The following is a 23,040-nucleotide window of genomic DNA, read 5'->3' on the forward strand; positions in this document are numbered from 1 at the left end:
TACCTTCACTGATGATTTCAGTAGATATGACTATGTGTATTTGATGAGATACAAGTCAGAATCCCTTGAAAAGTTCAAAGAATTCAAGAATGAAGTACATAACCAACTTGGTAAGAGTATTAAGATACTTTGATCAGATCGAGGTGGGGAATACCTTAGCCAAGAGTTTCATGACCATCTCGTTGAGTGTGGGATCATTTTTCAACTCACTCCACCTGGAACACCACAATGGAATGGTATATCAGAAAGTAGGAATCGTACTTTATTAGATATGATATGATCGATAATGAGTCATACAGATCTTCCTACTTCCTTCTGGGAACATGCTCTGGAGATAGTCGCTTTCACACTTAATCGAGTTTCATCCAAGGTCGTCATAATGACACCATATATGATATGGACAGGGAATAGTCCCAAGACGTCTTTTATGAAGGTTTGAGATTGTGAGGCTTATGTTCGACGATAAGTCTCAGATAAATTAGGACCCAAATCAGACAAGTGCTATTTTGTTGGATATCCTAAGGAAAGATATTACTTCTATAATCCCACATAAGGCAAGGTGTTTGTTGCCAGAACTGGTATATTTCTAGAAAGAAAATTTATTTCTAGAAAAACTAGTGGGAGTGAAGTCAATCTTGAAGAAATTCAAGATACACAAACTAGCACTGACACCTTGATGAACACTGAACAAGAACCACAAGATATTGTGGATTATGATTTTGTTACACCGCAAGAAGTTGTAGAGCAACAACCTGTTCAAGTAGCACAAGCTCTACATAGATCTGATAGGACCCATCATCAACCTAAGAGATATTCTTTTCTCTTATCCGACAACGGTGATGTAGTGATAGTTGGTCTCAACAAGCCTACATCTTATCAGGAAGATGTACAGGGCCCAGATTCTGAGAAATGGTTATAGGTCATAAGATTTGAAATGGAATCCATATACACTAACCAAGTATGGACTGTGGTTAATCCACCTGAAGGGATCAAACCCATTAGGTGTAAGTGGGTCTTCAAGGTAAAGATTGACATGGATGGGCATATGCACACCTATAAAGGTAGATTGATAGCTAAAGGATTCAAGCAAATTCATAGTATATACTATGATGAAACCTTTTCACCAATTACAATACTCAAGTCTATTGGGATCATGCTTACAATTGCAGCTTATTATGATTATGAGATCTGGTAGATGGATATCAAAATTACATTTCTTAATGGAAATCTACTTGAGTATGTGTACATGATATAACTTGAGGGTTTTGTCGATCCAGAGCATGCTGGAAAGGTGTGTAAGTTGCACCAATCCATTTATGGATTAAAGCAAGCTTCTAGAAGTTGGAATCTTCGATTCGATGATGCGATCAAAACATTTGGTTTCATTAAGAATGAAGATGAACCTTATGTCTACAAGAAGGTTAGTGAGAGCACAGTCATCTTTCTCATATTGTATGTAGATAACATACTTCTCATTAGAAATGATATCCCTACTCTTCAGTCAGTGAAGACTTGGCTTGGGAATTATTTTTCAATGAAAAACTTAGGTGGAGTAGCCTATATTTTAGGCATCAAGATCTATAGAGATAGATCCAAGAGATGACTTGGTCTAAGCCAGAGTACATATATTGACAAGGTGCTTAAACATTTTGTCATGCAGAATTCCGAGAAGGGATTCCTGCCGATGTCACATGGTGTGAGTCTTTTGAAGACTCAATGCCCTTCTTCTAAGGAAGAAAGGGACCGTATAGATCAGATTCCTTATGCATCTACTATAGGATCTATCATGTATGCTATGTTTTGTACTCGCTCAGATGTCTCGTATGCGTTAAGCATGACTAGCAGATACCAGTCAGATCCAGGTGAAGGTCACTAGACAACAGTCAAGAATATTCTTAAGTACTTGAGAAGAACTCAAGATTATTTCTTGATCTTTGGAGGTGATGAAGAGCTTGCTGTAAAGGGTTACAGCTGTTGCTATAAAGGATTACAGTGGTGCAAACTTCCCAAATTAACAAGGATGATTCTAGATCACAGTTAGGGCATGTATTTTTACTTAAAAGGTGATCTTGGGTATTGGATACTACAAAGATTCCATCTCATTCGAGGGATCATCGATATATGAGATATGAGGATATGCAGAGAATCAAACAATGCTAACATTACGGATCCTTTGACCAAGGCTTTGGCACCGAGGAAGCATGATGGTCACACTAGGTCAATGGATATTGGATATTTCAATGATTAACACTAGTGGCATAAGGAGATTGTTAGTGTAAGCCCTAAGAGGCAATCAAGAGTTGATTGACTTAGGACATTTTGTATCATATTTCGATATTTCATTAAAAGGCAAAGGTTATGGTTATTATATTTATTTCAATTCAGTGTCGAATGAATAAGTATAATAATATCATAGAGTATAAGAATCTACAATATATCAATTGGTTGAATTGATAGTGAGATATTATAGAGAACACTACTCTAAACTATTCCTAGTCAAACATTAATATATAAGGACAATATTAATGTGTTAAGACTAGCATGTAAGTCAATGGATAACTTAATCTCACAAGTCATGAATATGAGATATCAGGTTGACACATGGGTATATAATAGAGAATATGTGCTGAATTGACCCGCCATGAGATGTTTCATGGATCGTTATATGAGTGTCATAAACATTTGCATGTGACTATTGGTATAAATAGTCCTTAGACCTGAAGTCACTACAGTTCTCTACATAAGGAGTTGTGTACTTTGGTATCGTCAAACGTCACATGTACAGGGTGGACTATAAAGTTGATCACTGGATATGCAATAAATTATGCGTAGGGATGTGAGTGATGTAGATGTGATCTATCCCTTCCATATGATGAAGGCGATATCTATGGGCCCCTTAATTAGTAGGACACAAGAATGTATGGTCATACTCAGATGAGTCAATATGAGATATTGCGCTTATTTGTTTAGTGTGTCTACTTAGAGATCAAGAAACACAAAGATCGATAAGAGGATGACACGGTCTATGTCTCATTGATCAATCTAGATATCAAGAATAGAAGAACCAAGTCTTACAAGATAATAGCCACAGAAAGGTTAGGTCGAATCTCAATTTTCTCGTCACTTGGGTAGCAATGATGCATTGCTAGATGTCACTCATTGCTTATGTATCGCAAATATTGATTTGGATACATTGCCAACGTTATAAGAGTCTATTGGGTCACACACAAAGAACATATTAGTTTAGAGATGGGTATTTTAGTTTGATTAAAATACTAAGGATATTAAGAATAATGGATAAATTCAAAGTGTTGGTGTCATCTTAGTGGTGATTGACACTAGTGCTAGTGGGAGATTGTTAGTAATTAGCCCTAAGAGCCAATCATGAGATGATTAGGCATTTTGGGTTACTCATTGAGTTAGACTCAAATGAACCCACTCATTGGATTGAGTTTAATCTGAATTAGACACATTAGATTAATGGGTTAGACTCAATGGGTTAGACTTATTGAGTTATTGGATTAATGATTAATCTAATATAATAATCCAACCCATTAAGAGGAATACAAAGAGAGAAAAGACCCTTGGTATTCATGGGATGAATATATATAGGTTTTTTGGAATGAATTTTTGATAAGATGAGATTTAGATAAAAAAGAGATGAAAGGGTGACTCTTGATCTTCTCTCTTCTTCGTCCTTCTTCCTCCTTGGGCAAATTTGCTCTTGGTCGAACCTCCATGAATGGCTAGCACCATGAAGGTGGTTCTTCTCTAAATGCTTCATTCGTGTGACGAACGAAGGATGTGTTCGTGTGGATACTGTAGAGGCGCGGACGCTTGATCACGCTGAGATCTGCATCCAAAAGAAAAAGTTGCTGTCGAGATTGCGAATGACACACAACAAAGGTATACCTCTCATGTAAAACTTAGTATATGATTATTTTCTCCTTCGCATGGATCTTCTGGAGAGGATCTAGTTAATTTTCCGCTGCGCTTAAGCGTGTTTAGCGCGCTAGATCCCTACAGAGCCAATATCTCACAATTCAAAATACAATATGCAAGCATCCTGACATCAACAAGCTTGAACTTTAGAATTCAAAATCACAACCTACTTCTTATAGAGATAGAAGGGACATATACAATATGCAAGTGTCCTAACATCCTACCACATGTTGTTAGAACCTATAACAATAAAGACAATTTATTAATTTACTTTTCTCAATAACCATTATAATTTAACAAATTATAACTTTGATAGTACCAGTTATAGATCTCAAATCCGGTTTATATGTGTCGTCAACATAGTTAAGATTATTATCTTCAGTTGATCTGCAAATTGACACATTGTCATATTTACAAAATGTAATAAAATAAATTTGTGTTTACAAGTAAACTTATAATAGAAATGCAGAATGGCACATACATTTGTTATAAATTTGGACAATTACACTTGTCATGTGACACTCCTCAATGTCCGCATCCACGACAAAGCCTGAAATTTGAGGTTGATTTCTCCTTTGATGATTTCAATCTCTTTCCACATCCCTTATTTCTTACTGCAGAAGGATCACTAATACCAATGCCCTTATCAATGGATTTTTTTTTTTACTTCTATCATTGTATGTTGTACCAATGGGCATCTCTTTCGTTTTATTGTAGATACAATCGAATTGTTCATCCAAGAAGGTTACCCTCTCATTACTCATAGATGCATCATCAACTAATACTGAAGCTTTATAGGACAACCTCGAGTGCCTCGACATCAAATACATTTCTAAATCTGGATCATCAATGACATTTTGCTCCCCTAAAGCATATATTGCTCCAATTTTTGCATCTCGTGTCCATTGTTTGAGTAAATACGTATCAGACAAAAGAAACACTTAGTTGATACGAAAAAAAACTAATATATGTTTGCATGGAATGCCCTTAAACTCAAATTTCATGCAGCTATAAGATATGCAGTCCCTTTGTTTGTCATGCGTCAGCACTCTTGATTTTGAGGAAGAAGGACTTTGAAATTTCATCACATGGTAAACGGCTGAGGCAACTCCTGTAAATGTCAGTTGCACACAATAACTATGACTCTCGATCATTTCACTTTGAAACTCCAGTCATTTCTTTTTTGTGTACGGCTTAACCATTTGAGTTTCCATTAACCAGGTTTTCTTAACCTTAGGATGCTCATTTATATCAATATGGTCCACACTAACTCATTATATCTTTAGTGTCTCAGTCCTCTATTAAAATGAGTGATAAAATCCATTAATGAGTTCTTATTTGAGACATATTTCTTGAAAAATGCATGTGAACATTCAGATCTTTGACTACTTGACATTACTACAGAAAATACATGACTAAAATATGTTGGTACCCATCTGTGTCGTAATTCATACATCAAGAACAACCAATCATTTTTCTCTAAGTTAGCACACTTGATAGTCTCTTCCCATGACTTCTCAAAATCATCAGGTGTTGTAGAATTTACAATGACATTCTTTATGTTGTGATAGTAGTTTTGAAAAGTCAAAGGGTCTAATTTATCTAGGAATTTGTTCAATATGTGCCACAAACAATATCAATGTACTGTTTGAAGGGAAACTTGTGCAATGACTTTTGTCATAGCAGGATCCTGATCAGTGATGATAATAATTGGTGCACCTTTAGGCATGACTTCTAAGAACTTTTTATGCAATCAAACAAAATACTCAGTTTTCTCATCACTTAGAAACCTGCAACCAAAAAGAATTATCTGATGATGATTAACTCCTATAAATGGTGCAAAAATCAAGTCATATTTGTTGGTGTTATATGTTGTATCAGATACAACTGCGTCATCAAATACATTGTATGCCCTTCTTGATACATGATCATCCCAAAAACACCTACTAAATTTATTATCTGAATCAGTCTCATAATCAAAGAAAAAAGCAGAATTCTTCTCTTGCTCAGATGTAAATAACTCAATCAATGTTTTGAAATCAATATCCTTTTGTTCATCCCTTAGATTCCTCTCAAAGTTTTTAATATCTTTTTCTGTGCAACCAACCCTCTCAGGGCCTCCATACTTTATCTCCAATAATCGCATTTGTTAACAAGTTGGTACATTAGTCTCTGAAAATTATTTTGTCAATGTTTTCTTTGCTGCCGAAGCATTACGATGCGAGCCTAACAAATGCACCTTTGAGGGAGTCAAGAGTGGATGATTATGAGTTTCTATGAAGTTACTGACACCCCAATTAGGTCTCATCTGTTTCTTGACAAATGCAATATTTGCCTTACAACCCATTCTAACTGCATCACGTGCTCTTTCCCTTGTTAGTTGATCAGCATTTGCATGTTTATTGTTCCACATTACATCTGTATATTCTTCTTTAAAGCATACAATTTATTTCCACATCACTTCATTTGTCATCTTGTTTTTCCTACTCGTGTTATTTCTTGAACTAAATCCGGCTTCTCATGCATATTTGTTATAGAACGAATATGCATCCTCTAGTGATACGAATTCCATTTCAATTTTTAGCTTTTGATCATCTGCAACTTGAGGAATGAATTCTTGATCATCAACTCTATTTTCTTCCATTTCTAGGCACCCTCACATTATATTTGACAATAGATAAATAAATAAATAAATAAATACTACAGTTTTCTAAAGCAAAATAATCTATTTTTCTATCGGTATAAAATAGAAAAAAGATCTGAAAAAGGAAAACAAGGGACATTACAAGGGACATGAAAAATTTCCTGTATAAAAAAAATAAAGAAGCGGATTTTATTGGTTAAACAGAAACAATTTTGAAACACAAATTTGTAACACAAAAAGGTAATTTTATTGGTTATTAGCTTCCTTGCAATTAATAAGTGTTTCTGTTTAACAATAGTAACAATTAATCTCTCACAAATACACATAAATGTTTAACGATACAAACAATCTAAAGCAGGACACATTGCCCTCTAAAAAAAAATGCAAATTTCGGAAATGAAAAACATCAATGAGCTAAGACTGATGAATCAAATATTTGTTGAAATTTACAAAGCCATAGCAGATACTAAACAAATTTTATCAAGCTTATCATCTTAAGGAGTAGTTATATTCCAACGATCCGTGAAATCTTCAGCGTCTGTTGAGTTTATGTTTATATCTGTTACAAAATGAAAAACATCAATGAGCAGTTTTGTGGGCAAGGTGTCACTAGAGAAAATTTGTTCAACCTGGAGAAAATTTGTTTAACCTGACAGGATGTAGCGAGATGCGGCGAGAGGGCTTGTCACTACAAAAAATAAGGCATTTTGGGACAAAATTGGGGACGAATTTTAAAAAAAAAAATCGTTGCAAAAATTTTTGGGACAAAATTTGGGACGAAAATTTTTTCGTCCCAAAATGGTTGAGGCCAACTTTTGGAACGAATTATGGATTGTTGCAAATTTGGGAACGAATTTGGGGACGAATTTGGCGACGAATAAAATTTTCGTCCCCAAATTCGTTGCAAAAAAGTATACAAATTTGCAACGAAAATTATTTTTGTTGCAAACTTAGGAACGAATTTGGGGACGAATTCACATAAATTTTTCGCCAAATTTGTCTCTATTTTTGCAACAAATTTGGGGACGAATTCGGTGACAAATTATGTTTTGTTGCCAAGTTTGTCCCTAATATTGCAACGAATTTGGGGACAAATTCGGTGACAAAATTTTTTTTGTTGCCATTTTTGTTCCTAAGTTTGCAACGAATAATAAATTTGTTACAAAACTGGCAACGAATTTGGCAACAAAAACTTGCCAAATTCTTTGATAATCATAAGATAAATTTTCGTCCCAAATTCTGGGACGAATTTTGGGATGAATTTTGTGGATTCGTCCCAGAATTCGTCGCAGATTCTAGGACGAATTTTGGGACGAATTTTGTGGATTCGTCCCAAAATTCATCCCAGAATCTGGGACGAAAATAATTTTGTCCCAAATTACGATAGAATTGGGGCAAATCATTTTCGTTGCCAAATTCGTCCCTATATCAAATATTTTTTTTCCAGCTTCAATTTATTTCTGCAATACAATCCAAATACATAAAAATCAAATTCAAACAACAAATAATATGCATTCAACACATCCTAATTTAACATTCAACACATCCTAATTTAACATTCAATACATCAACTCATAATTCAAGAAATATAAAGATTTCAACAAAGTTTACAAGATCCATCTTGTTCAAGCTGCTAGAAAATATGATACAAAGTTCAACAACCCAATGTTTTATAAATCCATCATCCATCCAACAACACTAAGAATACATATAGTCATCTCCGTGTGCCACAAAATCTTTGATCCCCATCAAATCTCCTTTGCCTACATAACAACAAACAAATAAACTAGATCATGTGTAACAAGAAAGATTGTAAATATTATACAATATGGCCATGTAAAAAGAATAATTGGAAACAAAACATAAATGTGAAATTCCTTAAACATTCTAATAAAAGCCCTAATTCTAATAAAAGTCATATTTACTAACGATATGAATCATCCATGTCATAGCAACGGTAAATAAAATTATAAGAATTATTTTAAAGCTAAGTACATGTATCGTAACTATGATACAACCTAATATAATTGGCACATCATATAGAGAGAAAGAGATAGAGATCTTGTGAAGTATGGTATTAGGGTTCAAATTTTCTCACTTAGTTAACTTTATTTTTCATTTTAATTTGCTGAATTTATAGTTTTGTCTTTGGTTGGTATTTAATGTAAACTAAAGGATGTTTAAAATAATTGTTCCTTTCATTGTGTTAACTAGTTGACAATTTCATATGAATAACTTTAGCACATTTTTAACAACCCTTTACAAAATATTAAGGTAGAAGGATGCATCGTTATCTAGTAAAGAATTTTAGAATAGTGTGATGTAATTCTAGATGAAATATAGAACTTTTATGTATCTATATAGTTTTGAGACTGTACATAGATCAAATTTAGAACTTTTATGCATCATTATCAATGAAGACAAAACAAGAAAGAGCAGCTTATCAAAAAGAAGGAACACAATTAAACAACTATTTAAAGCTAACCTTAACATAATTATTTAAAGTTAACTTTATATAATTAAACAACTATAACATAATTATTTAAAGCTAACTTTATACATAGATCAGTAAATGCATATTAATAAACTTAGGAATACCGAAAAAAGGTGAACAAATACAGCTGTCTTCAACTACACTGAGATCACACCAAATTGAGACCTGCACAAACAACATTATCAAATCAGGACAAAAATAAAATCAGAGTATTAAAGACTTCATTCATATTGCCTAGTTATACTTTAATTTTGTTACTGGTACACAACTAAGAATCATATAGATTAATCTACATCAAAGATAAGTCATCTCATACATTGACAGTGGAACAGTGCAAGAAGACAACAGACTTAACCTACAAATGGCAGAGTTGAAAAGTTAAAAAACCATTGATTAATGTGTAAAGTAGTAAACATGAGAAAAAAAATTCATCATACATTATTAAAATCATCAAAAATCATCACCGCCATCATCGTTATCATCGTAGGCATCATCATCGTCATCATTGGGAGGATTCTGACTTTGAGCGGAGCTCAACTGAAGGTGTTGCATGATTAATTCTTGTTGTCGACGCATATCTCTAATATCTTTCTCCAAATTAGCCCGTTCTAGGTCTCTTTGCACCCTTTCTTGGTCTCTTTGCGATATTATTTCCTTCAGATGGCTAACCTCATCAGTCAAGGTATTTATTTGGGTCGTAAGTGTTGATGTAGAGGAAGAAGTTCCAACTAATCTTTGGGTTCTACTCAAGGAACCCATTCCCAATATCCTTCCCCCTTTTGGTCCTCCACTGGCCTCTAACCATAAACTCAAATTATTGCCAACAGACTCCTCAGAACCCTGACTATCCATACCAGCTTGTGAGCATGTTTGGGATAGCTCGAGTTGATCATATTTTTCCTGTTTTGTAAAACACATACGATATTGATTAGATATAATAGAAACACATATAATATTAAGACAATAATGGTAGGTAACTAATTAAATTTAAACCATATATTAAGGTCAAATAAATATTAATTCCAACCTTGACTGCTTTTGCTCTCGCCCCACTCCATGTGTTATCTTTTTTTTTTAAAAGTGCGAGTGAAAGTATCAATGAAAGAAGGCTCCTTCCCTGTCTCCTTGGTCTAAAAAAACATTATTTCAAATAATGAAATAATTTGATATATATTAAAAATTTGTGAAAGAGTGAAACAATTACCATTCTCCGTCTATGCTCATCTATGTTAATGGAGTCTCCCGCATATATAGCACTTGAGTCACCAAAATTGTGAGATTGATTCATTCTATTCAGGTCACTCCTTTGTTTACTTTCCTTCGTTGCCCAAAATATAGTGATCCTTGTTAGAGTGTATACTAAAAGCTTAGCTTTTGGTATAAATATTTATCTAGAAATAAGAATCACATTGGTCAAATGTTTACATTTATGATAAATGTAGTTGCTCAATTAATTTATATTGTAGATAATATGGTGTGTGGTGTCACACACAGAAGATCATGTTATTGATTCCTTATAAATTATAAACAGTAGCTCACGACCAAGATGGAAAGGAACAAACCATTGGAAGGTCGTAGTGTAATTAGGTATTAGTTTATCTTAACTATATAATTACACTAGTACACTTAGAGTGTACTGAATAGGACCATTTGAGGTCGTTCCTTTTAAACTGACTTTATGAAGGAACAAAGACCTCAGTTATTATGGAAGTGTGTGCTCTTAATCCTATTATAATAACAAGCACATATATTTAATATTTATTTCTTTAATTTATCAATGGGTGAGATTTAGTTCGATGAATCAATAAGCCCGATAAGTTGGGAAATGATATCACTTATAGTGTGTGTTGTTGATTATAGAAAGAAACTGTGTCCTAGTAATCTAGGTTGAGAATGTCCCCAAGAGGAGCTCATAAGGATTGTCATGTTAAACCCTGCAGGTGGACTTAGTCTGACATGATGATGAAGTTGAGTGGTACTACTCTTGGAGCTAGATATTAATTAAGTGAGTTGTCAGTAATTTACTTAATTAGTGGACATTTGTTATCTTAAACACAGGGATACTAACACACTCATAATAAGAAGGAGCCCAAAATGTAATTTAGGATTGGTGCGGTAGTTCAATAATAGTTCTCTAGTGGAATGAATTATTATTGATAAAATTAAGTTGTGTGTTCAGGGCGAGCACGGGATGCTTAATTTTATCGGGAGACCAAAACCAATTCCTCCTCTCGGTCCCTATCGTAGCCTCTAGTATATAGAGATTTATACCCACCGCATACCCACCTTCTTACCCATCCAATGGGGCCGGCCAAGCTAGCTTGGAACCCAAGCTAGGGCTGGCCAAGACCAAGTGGATGAGCCATGTAGGTGGCCGGCCAAAGCTTGGGTCCCAAGCTTAGGTGGCCGGCCACTAGAATATTAAAAAGGATTTTTATTAAAATTATTTCTTATGTGGATATCATGATTTTAAAAGAGAGTTTAAAAATTAAAAATTTCCTTTTATAGCTTTCTACAAAAGATTAAGAAAAGAGATTAATCTCTTTCCTTATTTGTAGTTTAAAAGGATGGTTTTAATTTTTGGTAAAAACTTTCCTTATTTGTAAATCATCTAACATGTTTAAAAGAGAGTTTAAAATTTGAAATCTTTCCTTATTTGTTGATTAAAGGGGATTTTAAATTTTAAGAAAACTTTCCTTTTTAACCATGTTCATGATTTAAAAGAGAGTTTAAAATTAAATATTCTCTTTTATAAGTTTCTACAAAAGATTAAGAAAAGATTTGATATCTTTCCTTATTTGTAGATTAAAAGAGATTTTAATTTTTAGAGATAACTTTCTTTTTATCCACATGTTTAAAAGAAAGATTTTAATTTATTAAATTTCCTTTTTATAAACCAATCATAAAGGGATTAAAATTATTGGAGAAATTTTTATAAATTTTTGGAGACAAATTAGGAAGTTTTAATTAATTAAAACTATCCTTGTTTGTAGCTTTTATATGGCTGGCCAAATAAAATTGAGAAAAAAAATTATTTTTAATTAAATAAATTTTCCTTTTCAATGGCAAAAGAATTAAGGAAGTTTTTATTAAAATTTCCTTATTTGCCAAGATCAAGGATTATAAAAGAGGGGGTAGAGGAGGCTTCAAGGCGAACGACTCTATTCAATTTTTCTTCCTCTTTTCCTTGGTGGTGTGGCCGACCCTTCCTTCTTCTCTTCTTCTTCTCTTTGTGGCCGGACCTCTTCATGCTTATGGAGTTTTAATTGGTGGCCGGATCTAGCTTGAGGAAGAAGGAGAGAAAGCCTACATCCCTTGGAGCTTGGTTGGTGGAAAAGATCTTCATCTTTTGGAAGCTTTGTGCTTGGCCGAAATTTGAAGAAAGGAGAAGGTGCTTTGGTGGTTTCTCATCTCGGAAGATCGTTGCCCACACAACGTCCGAGGTTAGAAGAGGAATATACAGTAGAAGATCAAGAGGTTTTTCTAAAAGGTATAACTAGTATTTTTTCTTTCCGCATCATACTAGTTATTTTTGGAAATAATACTAAATACAAGAAGCATACGATTCTAGAGTTTCGAATTTGTTTTCGATATAGTGTTCTTTTGTTTTTATTTTCCTTGTGATTTGATTGTTCTTTTCGGTTAACCTAAAGTTATTTTAGGAAATTAAATATTAGCTTTCCATAAAAAGTTTTGTCTAGTCGGTGGTGGTTGCTCCCATATCCAAGAAGGCCATGTGCCTCGCCACGTCAGTACTGGGAACCAATTATGGAAATTAATATTTAATGGAATTAATAACTTAAGGTGACTTGGGTCGAACGTGTTAAGTTCCGTAGGAGATCCAAGTCAAAACCTAAAAGAACAAATAGATTAAGTTTTGGATCAAACGTGTTAAGTTCCGCAGGCGATCCAAAATTTAATTTAAAAGAACACATGGTAGCTAGGAAAAGGTTCAGACCTTTGTACAAATTTTTGTACAGTGGAACCTCTAGGTTTTCCGAGTAGCAATTAACAATCCTCTCCCAATTTTCTTCAGTGATGAAGTTTGGCTTTTTCCCCCGACTCTTTGCGTGACTTAATACATGTCTAATGTGATCGCCACATTTATTTTTAAATATTCTTCGTATCTCCATTTCGTCATTCGGGTCCCAATTATTTAAGCGCTGAAATAGACATTTATTTTATTATATAATCACTGTAAAATTGAAGTAAACTCAAGAAAATATACTTTGAATGTAACGACCCAATTTTCCCTATTTCAAGTTTTAAAAGTCCATAAAAATATTTGGAAATACTTTTAAAATATTCTAGAGATTTTTAGGAATTTTTAGAGTATTTTTATGTAATTTTTGGAGTTCGTTTAGTAGGTTTACAAAAAGAAAGAAGTTTTGACAAAAAACGTTAAAGATGGGACTCGAACCCACGACCTCGGGTCGGACCAACCTAACCGGACGCATCCGACCAGCCGAGCTACGCTCGTTTTGCTAACCTAATAGGAAGAGAAACATATTTAAGGAGTAGTTAATAATAAAGCCGGGGTTTTAAAAGAAAACCTAGGTATTATAACATGGGTTAATAGAGTTTGGGAATTTAATTACCCGAACCCTAACTCCTTCTCTTCTCCTCACGCCGCGCGATTCATCTCTGCTCGGGCGAAACGAAGCCGTATTAGGGCTTTGTCTCCGGCGCCGGCAAAAGGCCCTTTCCGGCCGGTCTTCACCGTGTGTGATCACCTCGACGAGGGGGGCTCGGAAACGTGAAGAAGAGCCGAGATTTCAAGCTTCTCCCGAAGCCCTTGTTGCCTCCTTTCCGGTTGTAAGTGCAAGAACAAGGGGTAAGTACTACTCACCTGCGGTAGGAGTTGCTCCGGATTTTCGGATTTCGTTTCCTTGCTTCCAGATCTTGTTGTGCCGAGTAGAAGAATATGCTAGGGTTTCTTCCTTGCTTTGTTGAGATGTCATTCTCGATTTTGCTATTGTATTGAATCATATGCTCAATTCTGTTAAGATTGGCTGTATCGAGTTTGATATGTAGCTGTCTTGTGCTGTTAGTTCCCTTATACCGGGTAGATTGTAGCATTTCTTGCTTATGCTATTAATATCCTTATGCAGTTAAGTAATAGCAAGTTCTGCCTATGTTATTAGCTCTTTATACCATGTAGATTAGAGCATTTCCTGCCTAGAATTTCTGTTTCGAATTCATTGTTAAGCCGAACAGCCCTAATTCCAGCCTGTGGTTGTGTTTTAAGCATGCCTTTAACTCTTAAATGTTGCATCCGGGTAGGTCTACCTGCTGCCATAAATTCCAGCAAGTTCATTTTCTTGTTTTGGCCGAGCAAATGGGCATAAACAACCCTTGGTTAATAGTAGGTAGTTCTGGGTTTTGTTTGCTACCTCCATGAACGTGAACAGCCCTGCACGGTTAGTTTTCCTTGCCACTAAATGAGCATGCACAACTTAGTGTACTAGTAAGTTTGGATAGATTATTTGTTACTGTTTTAAGGGCAAGAATAACCTAGTTATAACAGTTCAGAGTTAGTTTATTTTGCCTCTTTTGCCCTATTTTACAGCATGTATAGAAAGCTCAAAGTTGCATTCTTTTGCCTTTATTTTATAGCATGATTAGTAAGCTTAAAGTTGCTTTCTTTTGCTCTATTCTATAGCATGATTAGTAAGTTCAGATGTACTTTCATTTCCTTTATTTACAGCATGTTAGAAGTTCAGATTTTACCTTTCTTTTGCCTTGTTTGATAACATGCTTAGAGAGAGTTTAGATTTGCTTCTCTTGTATTGTTTTTATATAGCATGCTTAGTTAATTGTAATCCTACACTTGTTAGGTATATCTAAATGATTCCAATAAACTCTAATAAAGGATTATGAGGAAACTAAGTAAAAAGAAAGAGACCAAGGTCTAGTTAAAAAGAGATAACAAGTAAACTAAAGTAAGAGGCTAGTACCCGACTTCCGAGGTTGTCGTTAAACAAATCCAGGTGACCGTTTCCGAGGTCTCGGCCCTGGTAAGACCGAGGTCTTTACCCTGTGGGACTACAGCAGTCTCTATTAGGGAGCGCGCATAAGATTAAGCTGGTACTAAGCCTGGGCCCAAAGAAAAGAAAAGAAAAGAAAAAGAAAAGAAGAACAAGAAGAAGAAAGTGAAAGAGAAATTAAAGATTAATTTCTAGTATAAGAAAAGTAAGAAGAACAAGAAGAAGAAAGTGAAAGAGAAATTAAAAGATTAATTTTTCTAGTATAAGGATATAAGAAAATGAAACAAGTTTTATGCCTAGAATCAATAAAAGTTTAGTTCTTTAATTCTAAGCTTACAGTAGTTGTTTCATTACTTTCCTGTCAGTAGTGAGCATGCTTAGTATTCAGTTTTATTTCTGTATACCATGAGTACATGCAGCTTTGCTTTTAGCCTTTCAGTTTTAGTATTGTTGCATTCTTTTTATGCACTTCGAGTTTTGTGAGATAGATTAGTACTTACTAAGCGTTTTCGCTTATAGATCTTTTGTTTTCTTTCCTCCTACCGCAGATAAAGGAAAAGCTAAGATATGAAAGGGAGGCGACAGGGTGGTGGTGATGATGAATGTGTGTGATGATTGGACTATGGAGAGATCCAGAGAGTGCTAGCAAGCTTGCAGGACTTAATGATTAGAGTTTATGCTTTAGTTCTTTTCTTTAAATACTGTTATGAAGTTTATGTGATTGTGATTGAGTTTGATTCGTATTGTAGCTTATTTATGTCCTATTCTGGGAGTTGTGTTTAGTTCTTGTTGCTAGTCTAGTCTTTTGGTTATAGTATGAATTTATTACTGCGTGGTTGTGAATAAAATGTGTTCCAGTCGCATGTGGCTGCGTATATATATCTTGTGTATTATAGATTTGGTCACCGGTACAGGGGAGACTCTGCCGAAATTTTTCGGTAGGAATTCCTCTGAACCGTGATAAATCTAAGTATTGTTAATAATAGCGTCAGTGACACTAGTGAGTAGAGTAGTAGTTAGGTAACGGTCGCTCTTAGAGAGTAGTAGTAAGAAGGGTGGTCGTTACAGTTGGTATCAGAGCAGTGTTCCATTCTCCAGCATCACACACACATCAGCATCATCCTTGCCTTCTCCAAGTAAGAAAGTATTTAAATTCTTTCTTTATTCTGCTTTCCTTATTATTAACTGCAGTATGGAGTACTTGTTTTTTTTTTAGTACTAAAGTAAGATAGAAGATTTAATTTCCCTTTTCTTTATTCATATTTAAGTATGATTAGAAGGGTTAAAGAAAGATATCAAGCTTTTACCTTGAATAAATAGATGGCAAGAAGAGGATGTCCCCGTGCCACTCACACTGAGGAACCAGCTCAAGGGAACGAAGTGCCTAGAGCAACTGAGCCCAACCTTTCTGAAGTGGTTGCTCAGCTCCAGAGGCAAGTAGCAGAGCAGCAGCAAGTGATTGCCAATCTGATGGCAAACCAGCAAGCAGTTCCTCCCCCTCCTCCAGTTGTCACTGCAGAGACCCCAGTGGTAACTGAGACTCCACCAGCTACTCAGGGAACCGTCACAGCACCCCAGAGACCAGAAGCTTATCTTATACAGTGGCTGAAGCTGAAACCAGAGAGCTTCTCAGGCACGACTGAGCCCTGGGATGCCCAGGCTTGGTTTAAAACACTGGAGAGCACTATGGAGCTTCTGGATTGGCCAGAAGTCGAGAAGGTCAAGTGCGCCTCTTTCTGCTTGTCCGGAGATGCTCGCATGTGGTGGGAGAGGATAAAGACCAAGAGAGCGGCTGATCAGATGAGCTGGGCTGATTTTCAGTCAGAATTTTATGAAGAGTTCTTCCACCTGCAGATCACCAACAAGCACTACGAGGAGTTTATAGAGTTTAAGCAAGGTGACCTGTCAGTGGAGGAAGCAGCTAAAAAGTTCAACAGACTAGCTCGTCTTTGCCCAGAGCTAGTAAGTACAGAGAAGGAGTGAGTCAGGCTGATGCTCAGAATGCTGAGACCCCAGATAGCACTGAATGTGAGCAGTGGAGCTCATCAGCCCCATACTGGTGAAGAGTTGATCAGTAGAGCATTAATTGCTGAACACTACCTGAACAACATCAAGGCACAACGAGCGCAACATAAGCCAGTGAAGATAGAGGACAAGACAGCAGGAAGCCAGAAATCACAGTCAAGCAAACAGAATTGGAAAGGCAAAGGTAAAAGGAAGCAGTGGAACACAGGAGGTAGCCAGAAGGGAGGACCAGCAACCAAGCAGACCAAGTTTCCAAATGTGGGAGAATGCATCCAGGAGCCTGCCTTTTGGGTAAGATGGATGTTACTCCTGTGGTCAGGAAGGACATATGGCTAAAGAGTGTCCTAACAAAATCAAAGCACCTCAACCACAGCCATTGCAATATGGAGGCCAGCCTGCACAGTTGCACCACATGGAAGCAGCATTGGAGGGACCCTATATCAGTCAAGGAAGGTTAGAAGCTCCACCAGTTCCAGCCTTGGATGGTGCCAGAGTATTCTCCCTCACCAAAGAAGAAGCTGCTAGTGCCCCCACGGTTGTAACAGGTCAAGTAGTTATTTTTCAGCATTTAGCTACTGTACTATTTGATACTTGGGCAACCCATTCTTTCGTATCAGTACCCTTTGCTAGCATATTACAGGTGCCTACAGAAAGTATGAACTCCAAGTTTCTGACAACCCTACCTTCTGGGGAAGTCATGAAATCCAATCAGTGGCTCCGAGCTGTACTGGTCAGAATTGCAGACTAAGAACTATATGTAAATCTGATAGTTCTCGCCATGCAGGATTTCGATATCATTTTTGGTATGGATTTCCTCAGCAAGTACAGTGCGTCAGTGGATTGCCGCAGAAGGAAAGTGATTTTTAGTCCAGAAGGTGAACCAACTTTTGAGTTCACAGGAGTGCCAAGAAAGAAGACCCAGAAACTTCTCTCATCTCTAGCAGCTCACCAGATATTAGCTAAAGGGTGTGCAGGTTTTTCTTGCATACATAGTAAAGGCAGAAGAGCAGAAAGGACGCAAGCAGGAGGATGTTCGGGTAGTATGCGAGTGTCCAGAAGTATTTCCAGAAGAGCTACCTGGATTTCCCCCCCCCCCCAACAGAGAAGTGGAATTTGAGATTGAATTGGTTCCTGGAACCAGTTCGATTTCAAAAACTCCGTATCGCATGTTTCTAGCGGAGCTGAAAGAGTTACAAGAACAATTTCAGGAGCTACTTGACAAGGGTTTCATCCGCCCCAGTCATTCACCCCGAGAAGCTCCAGAGTTGTTCGTCAAGAAGAAAGACGAATCCATGCTAATGTGCATAGATTTTAGAGCGCTGAGCAAAGTAGCAGTTAGGGACAAGTACCCTCATCCCAGAATAGATGATTTATATGATCAGTTAAAAAGGGCAACAGTGTTCTCTAAGATAGACCTGCGCTCTGGGTACCATCAGTTAAAGGTGAAAGAAAGTGATATACCCAGAATAGCTTTCAGGACCAAATACGGACACTATGAGTTTGTAGTCATGTTTTTGGTGTGACTAATGCACCAACGGTTTTCATGGACTTGATGAACAGGGTATTCAGAGAATATCTTGACAAATTTGTCATCGTATTCATCGACGACATTCTGGTCTATTCAAGAACCCCAGAGGAGCATGACACGCACTGGAGGATAGTACTGCAGACTCTTCAGCAGAAGCAGCTTTATGCTAAATCCTCAAAGTGCGAGTTCTGATTAAATTAGGTGGCGTTTTTAGGTCACATTATTTCTAAAGAAGGTATTCAAGTGGATCCGGCCAAAATAGAAGCAGTCAACAACTGGAGCAGACCCAAGAACGCCAGGGAGATTAGAAGCTTCCTTGGTTTAGCTGGGTACTACAAGAAGTTCGTGGAGGACTTTTCCAGGATAGCCTCTCCACTAACAGCCCTCACCAGAAAGAACAAGAGATTCGAATGGTCAGATGAATGTGAGCAGAGTTTCCAAGAGCTAAAGAAGAGATTGATCAGTGCTTCCATTCTGACTGTTCCACAGAGTGACAAGAGTTTTGACATCTACAGTGATTATTCCAAGATGGGCTCAGGAGCTGTACTCATGCAAGAAGGAAAAGTCATAGCCTATGCTTCCAGACAACTCAAAGATTATGAGAAGAACTACCCTACTCATGATCTTGAGCTGACAGCTGTGGTTTTTGCACTTAAACTCTGGTGACATTATTTGTAAGGAGTTCAGTGTAGAATCTTTACAGATCATCAGAGTCTTAAGTACTTCACTCAGAAGGACTTAAACATGAGACAGCGCAGGTGACTGGAGTTGGTCAGAGATTACGACTGTGAGAACCTCTACCACCCAGACAAAGCTAACAAAGTGGCAAATGCACTAAGCAGAAAGTCCAGTGCATCCCTGATGTCTCTGTCATCATTAGCTCTGCCACTGCAGAAGGAGTTGTCAAATTTTGGACTTGGAATTATTTACAGACAGCTCTCCGCATTGACCTTAGAGTCTACCTTGCTTGAGGACATACAGAGAAGGCAAAGTGAAGATCAGACAGAGGATTGAGACTGCCCAGAGTAGACAGAAGAGTTATGCTGACACACGCCGTAGGCCATTGGAATTCCAAGTAGGGAATTCAGTGTTTCTCAATGTCGCTCCTATGAAGGGAGTGATGAGATTTGGCAAGAAGGGCAAATTAAGTCCTCGCTATGTAGGACCTTACCTGATCATAGAGAGGATTGGGAAGGTGGCTTACAAGCTGGACTTACCAAAGTTGTTTTGTGGCTGGTGGAGTGCTTGAATATGTCAAAGAATCCCCTCCCCAATGGTTGTTCACGATTATATTTATTTCTCGAACAACTTGTACCAGATTTTCAAAGCTGCATTAAATTACAAAATAACGATGTTAAATAATTAAGATAGGTCTAACAAATAAAATATTTTATAGTACTTACGAATCACCGATGGGGACTAAAGGAGCTCTATCATTCCTAAACTCAGCAAATGAGTTTCTTGCTGAGTCAGGAGGATCTGAGTGGACATGTAACTGCTCTGGGTAAGGTACTTGTGGCGGCGAATATGAAACCGGTGCAGAAGGTACATGAGATGGGCTCGGCTGATGAAGGGGTGGCATAGGTACACTGGCAGGGGAATATGATGCCGGTGGAGAAGACACATGGGATGGGCCTGCCTCAGTAGGGGGTGGCATAGGTTCACTGGCAGGTGATGGATGTGTCTGGTTCTGTGGTCGCCGTCTACGTCCACCACGTCGAAATATATGCTGGAAATTTCAATAATTTAATAAAGTTAATTACAGATCTGATACATAACAAAGGATAATTAAAAACTTACCATTTTTATGTAAAGATTATGGAAAAGAGTGGAGGGGAAATTTATAAAATGTGACCTCTGATGACCTGTAGGAACAAATACAATGTGTTAACAGATAAAGTAAATTAAATTATAAAAGAGACAGTATATACAATAAAATATGAGAAATTTCTTTAACAAAACTTACCCATCATCAAAAATCAAAGTCATCATTGCCATTATCATCCTCTTCCTCCTCCTCTTCCTCTTCCTCCTCCTCCTCCTCATCATCATCAATTTCACTTCTATCTACGTTGATTACTACACCGTTGGGATCTCGTAAAGTTGGAATAATATATTCCTCAGTCTGAAAGGTGTTTGAAACTTCCTCTTGTTGATATGCAATGTTTTCCCAATGTGCCTCAATTTTTTTTCGTGCTTTAGTTTTACAAACAGTCCACCAATCAATCTTATCGCGTTTCAAACTCGGATATGAAGAATAGAATACTTGAATTGCTTGTTGTGCCAACACAAATGGTTCATATCTCTTATAAAATCTCTTATGATTTATTTCAACTAAATTATAATGTGGATGCACTTTCATCCCTCTAACAGGGTCAAACCAGCGACACATAAATAATATAACTTACATTTGTGGTCCTGGGTATTCTACTTCTATTATTTCATCCAACAAACCATAAAATCATAGCTTGCACCTCCTTCATTGGATGACGATACGCACACCCCACTATTCATGGTATTCTTGCCCATTCCATAGTCTTGAGTATGAAAATTATATCCATTTATGAAATATGCTGGCCAAGTGTGTACGCATGAATTTGGACCCCATGACAGATGGATTAGCCATTCTTGCTCAAGGTGAGCTTGATTAGCTTGAACCTAAGGTCAAAACACAAATTGTTATAAGTATGCATATGTATCAACAAAATATAGATTTTTTACTTACATATGATTTGAACCATGCAGCAAATTCTTCTACACAAAATCGATCGAACTCTTGTGTCGATAATTCAGAATATAAGTTGGTAAATATCCTACTCAAAAAAACATATTGTTACACAAACAATTGAAAAAATAAAAAATAAAAATATATACTTACTCGTAATATGATGATACTTCTGGACAATTTAGTAAAATATATATTTGGGTTGTCCGCCATTCTTTACCAGTTAAGTATCTTTGTTTACATGGTCCACTTGGTCGACCAAGGTAGTTAAAAATTGAAAATAAGGTAACATTTGGATCAATATGACCCTCATCATTTCTGCCCGCTCTTCGCCTTTTGCATTGAACATGAGGTTCAAAATAATATGATACAAAAGTGGTGACTTCCTCCACAATGTATGCATTAACAATAGAGGCTTCAACTCGTGCTTTATTTTTCACCTTTTTCTTCAAATGATATAAGAATCTGTTGAAGATATATAAAATTATATTAAATATATATATATAAATGATCCAGGAGTAGAAGTATTTTTTTTCATTCAAACAGTCGAATTATACAAATAAGACACTCTACCTTTCAAATGGATACATCCACCGAAAATGGACGGGTCCTCCAACTTTGGCCTCATATGGCAAGTGAATCAAAAGATGCTCCATGGAGTCAAAAAAAGAGGGTGGAAATATCCTTTCCAAATTGCACAAAATGATTGGAATATCTCTCTCTAACTTCTCCATGTGTGAACGTCTCAAAACTGTTAAGCAAATATCATGTAGGAAAATACTTAACTCCGTAATCGCTCCCCATACAAATTGTGGTAAGAGTTCCTTAAAAGCAATAGGAATCAGTCTTTGCATTATGATATGACAATCATGACTTTTCATACCAATTAACTTCCATTCTTTCATATCGACACATCTTCCAAGATTAGAGACGTACCCATCTGGAAATTTCAAAGATTTCAACCATTCACATAGGACACGTCTTTGATCCTTATTTAATGTATAAATTGCCTTTGGCTTTGGTCCTCTACTATTTTCATCGACATCAAGAGTGGGTCTTTTACATATGAGTCGGATATCTTTTCTTGCATTGAGATTGTCTTTTGTTTTTCCGGTGATATCCATCACAGTATTTATCAGATTATCAAAAACATTCTTCTCAATATGCATTACATCGAGATTATGATGTATCAAATGACTAAACCAATACGGTAAATCCCAAAATATACTTCGTTTAGTCCATTTATGTGTACTCCCATATTCATATGTTGTACCATATGGTTGTTCAATAACAGAGGGAAAGTGATGCACTCTGTACCAAATATCTTGACCTGTCAATCTCAATGGCGGAAGTGTTCTTTTGATCCTATTTTTAGTGAATTCATCTTTATTCTTTCTGAACTTATGATTTGTTGGTAAGAATTGCCTATGACAATCAAAATAACTTGGTTTCTTTCCATGTTTCAATCTGAATGACTTTGATCTCTCTATACATATTGGGCACCCCAAGATCCCAGCAGTACTCCAACCTGATAGCATACCATAAGCTGGAAAGTCATTTATGGTCCAAAGAAGAGCAGCCTTCAGTATAAACATCTGGTTAGAATGAACATCGTATGTAGGAACACCTTCATCCCATAGTTGTTTAAGTTCTGTTATCAGAGGTTGCATATAAATATCTAATAACTTCTTTGGA

Source organism: Zingiber officinale, chromosome 7B, assembly GCF_018446385.1.
Source record: "Zingiber officinale cultivar Zhangliang chromosome 7B, Zo_v1.1, whole genome shotgun sequence".
Classification (NCBI taxonomy): domain Eukaryota; kingdom Viridiplantae; phylum Streptophyta; class Magnoliopsida; order Zingiberales; family Zingiberaceae; genus Zingiber; species Zingiber officinale.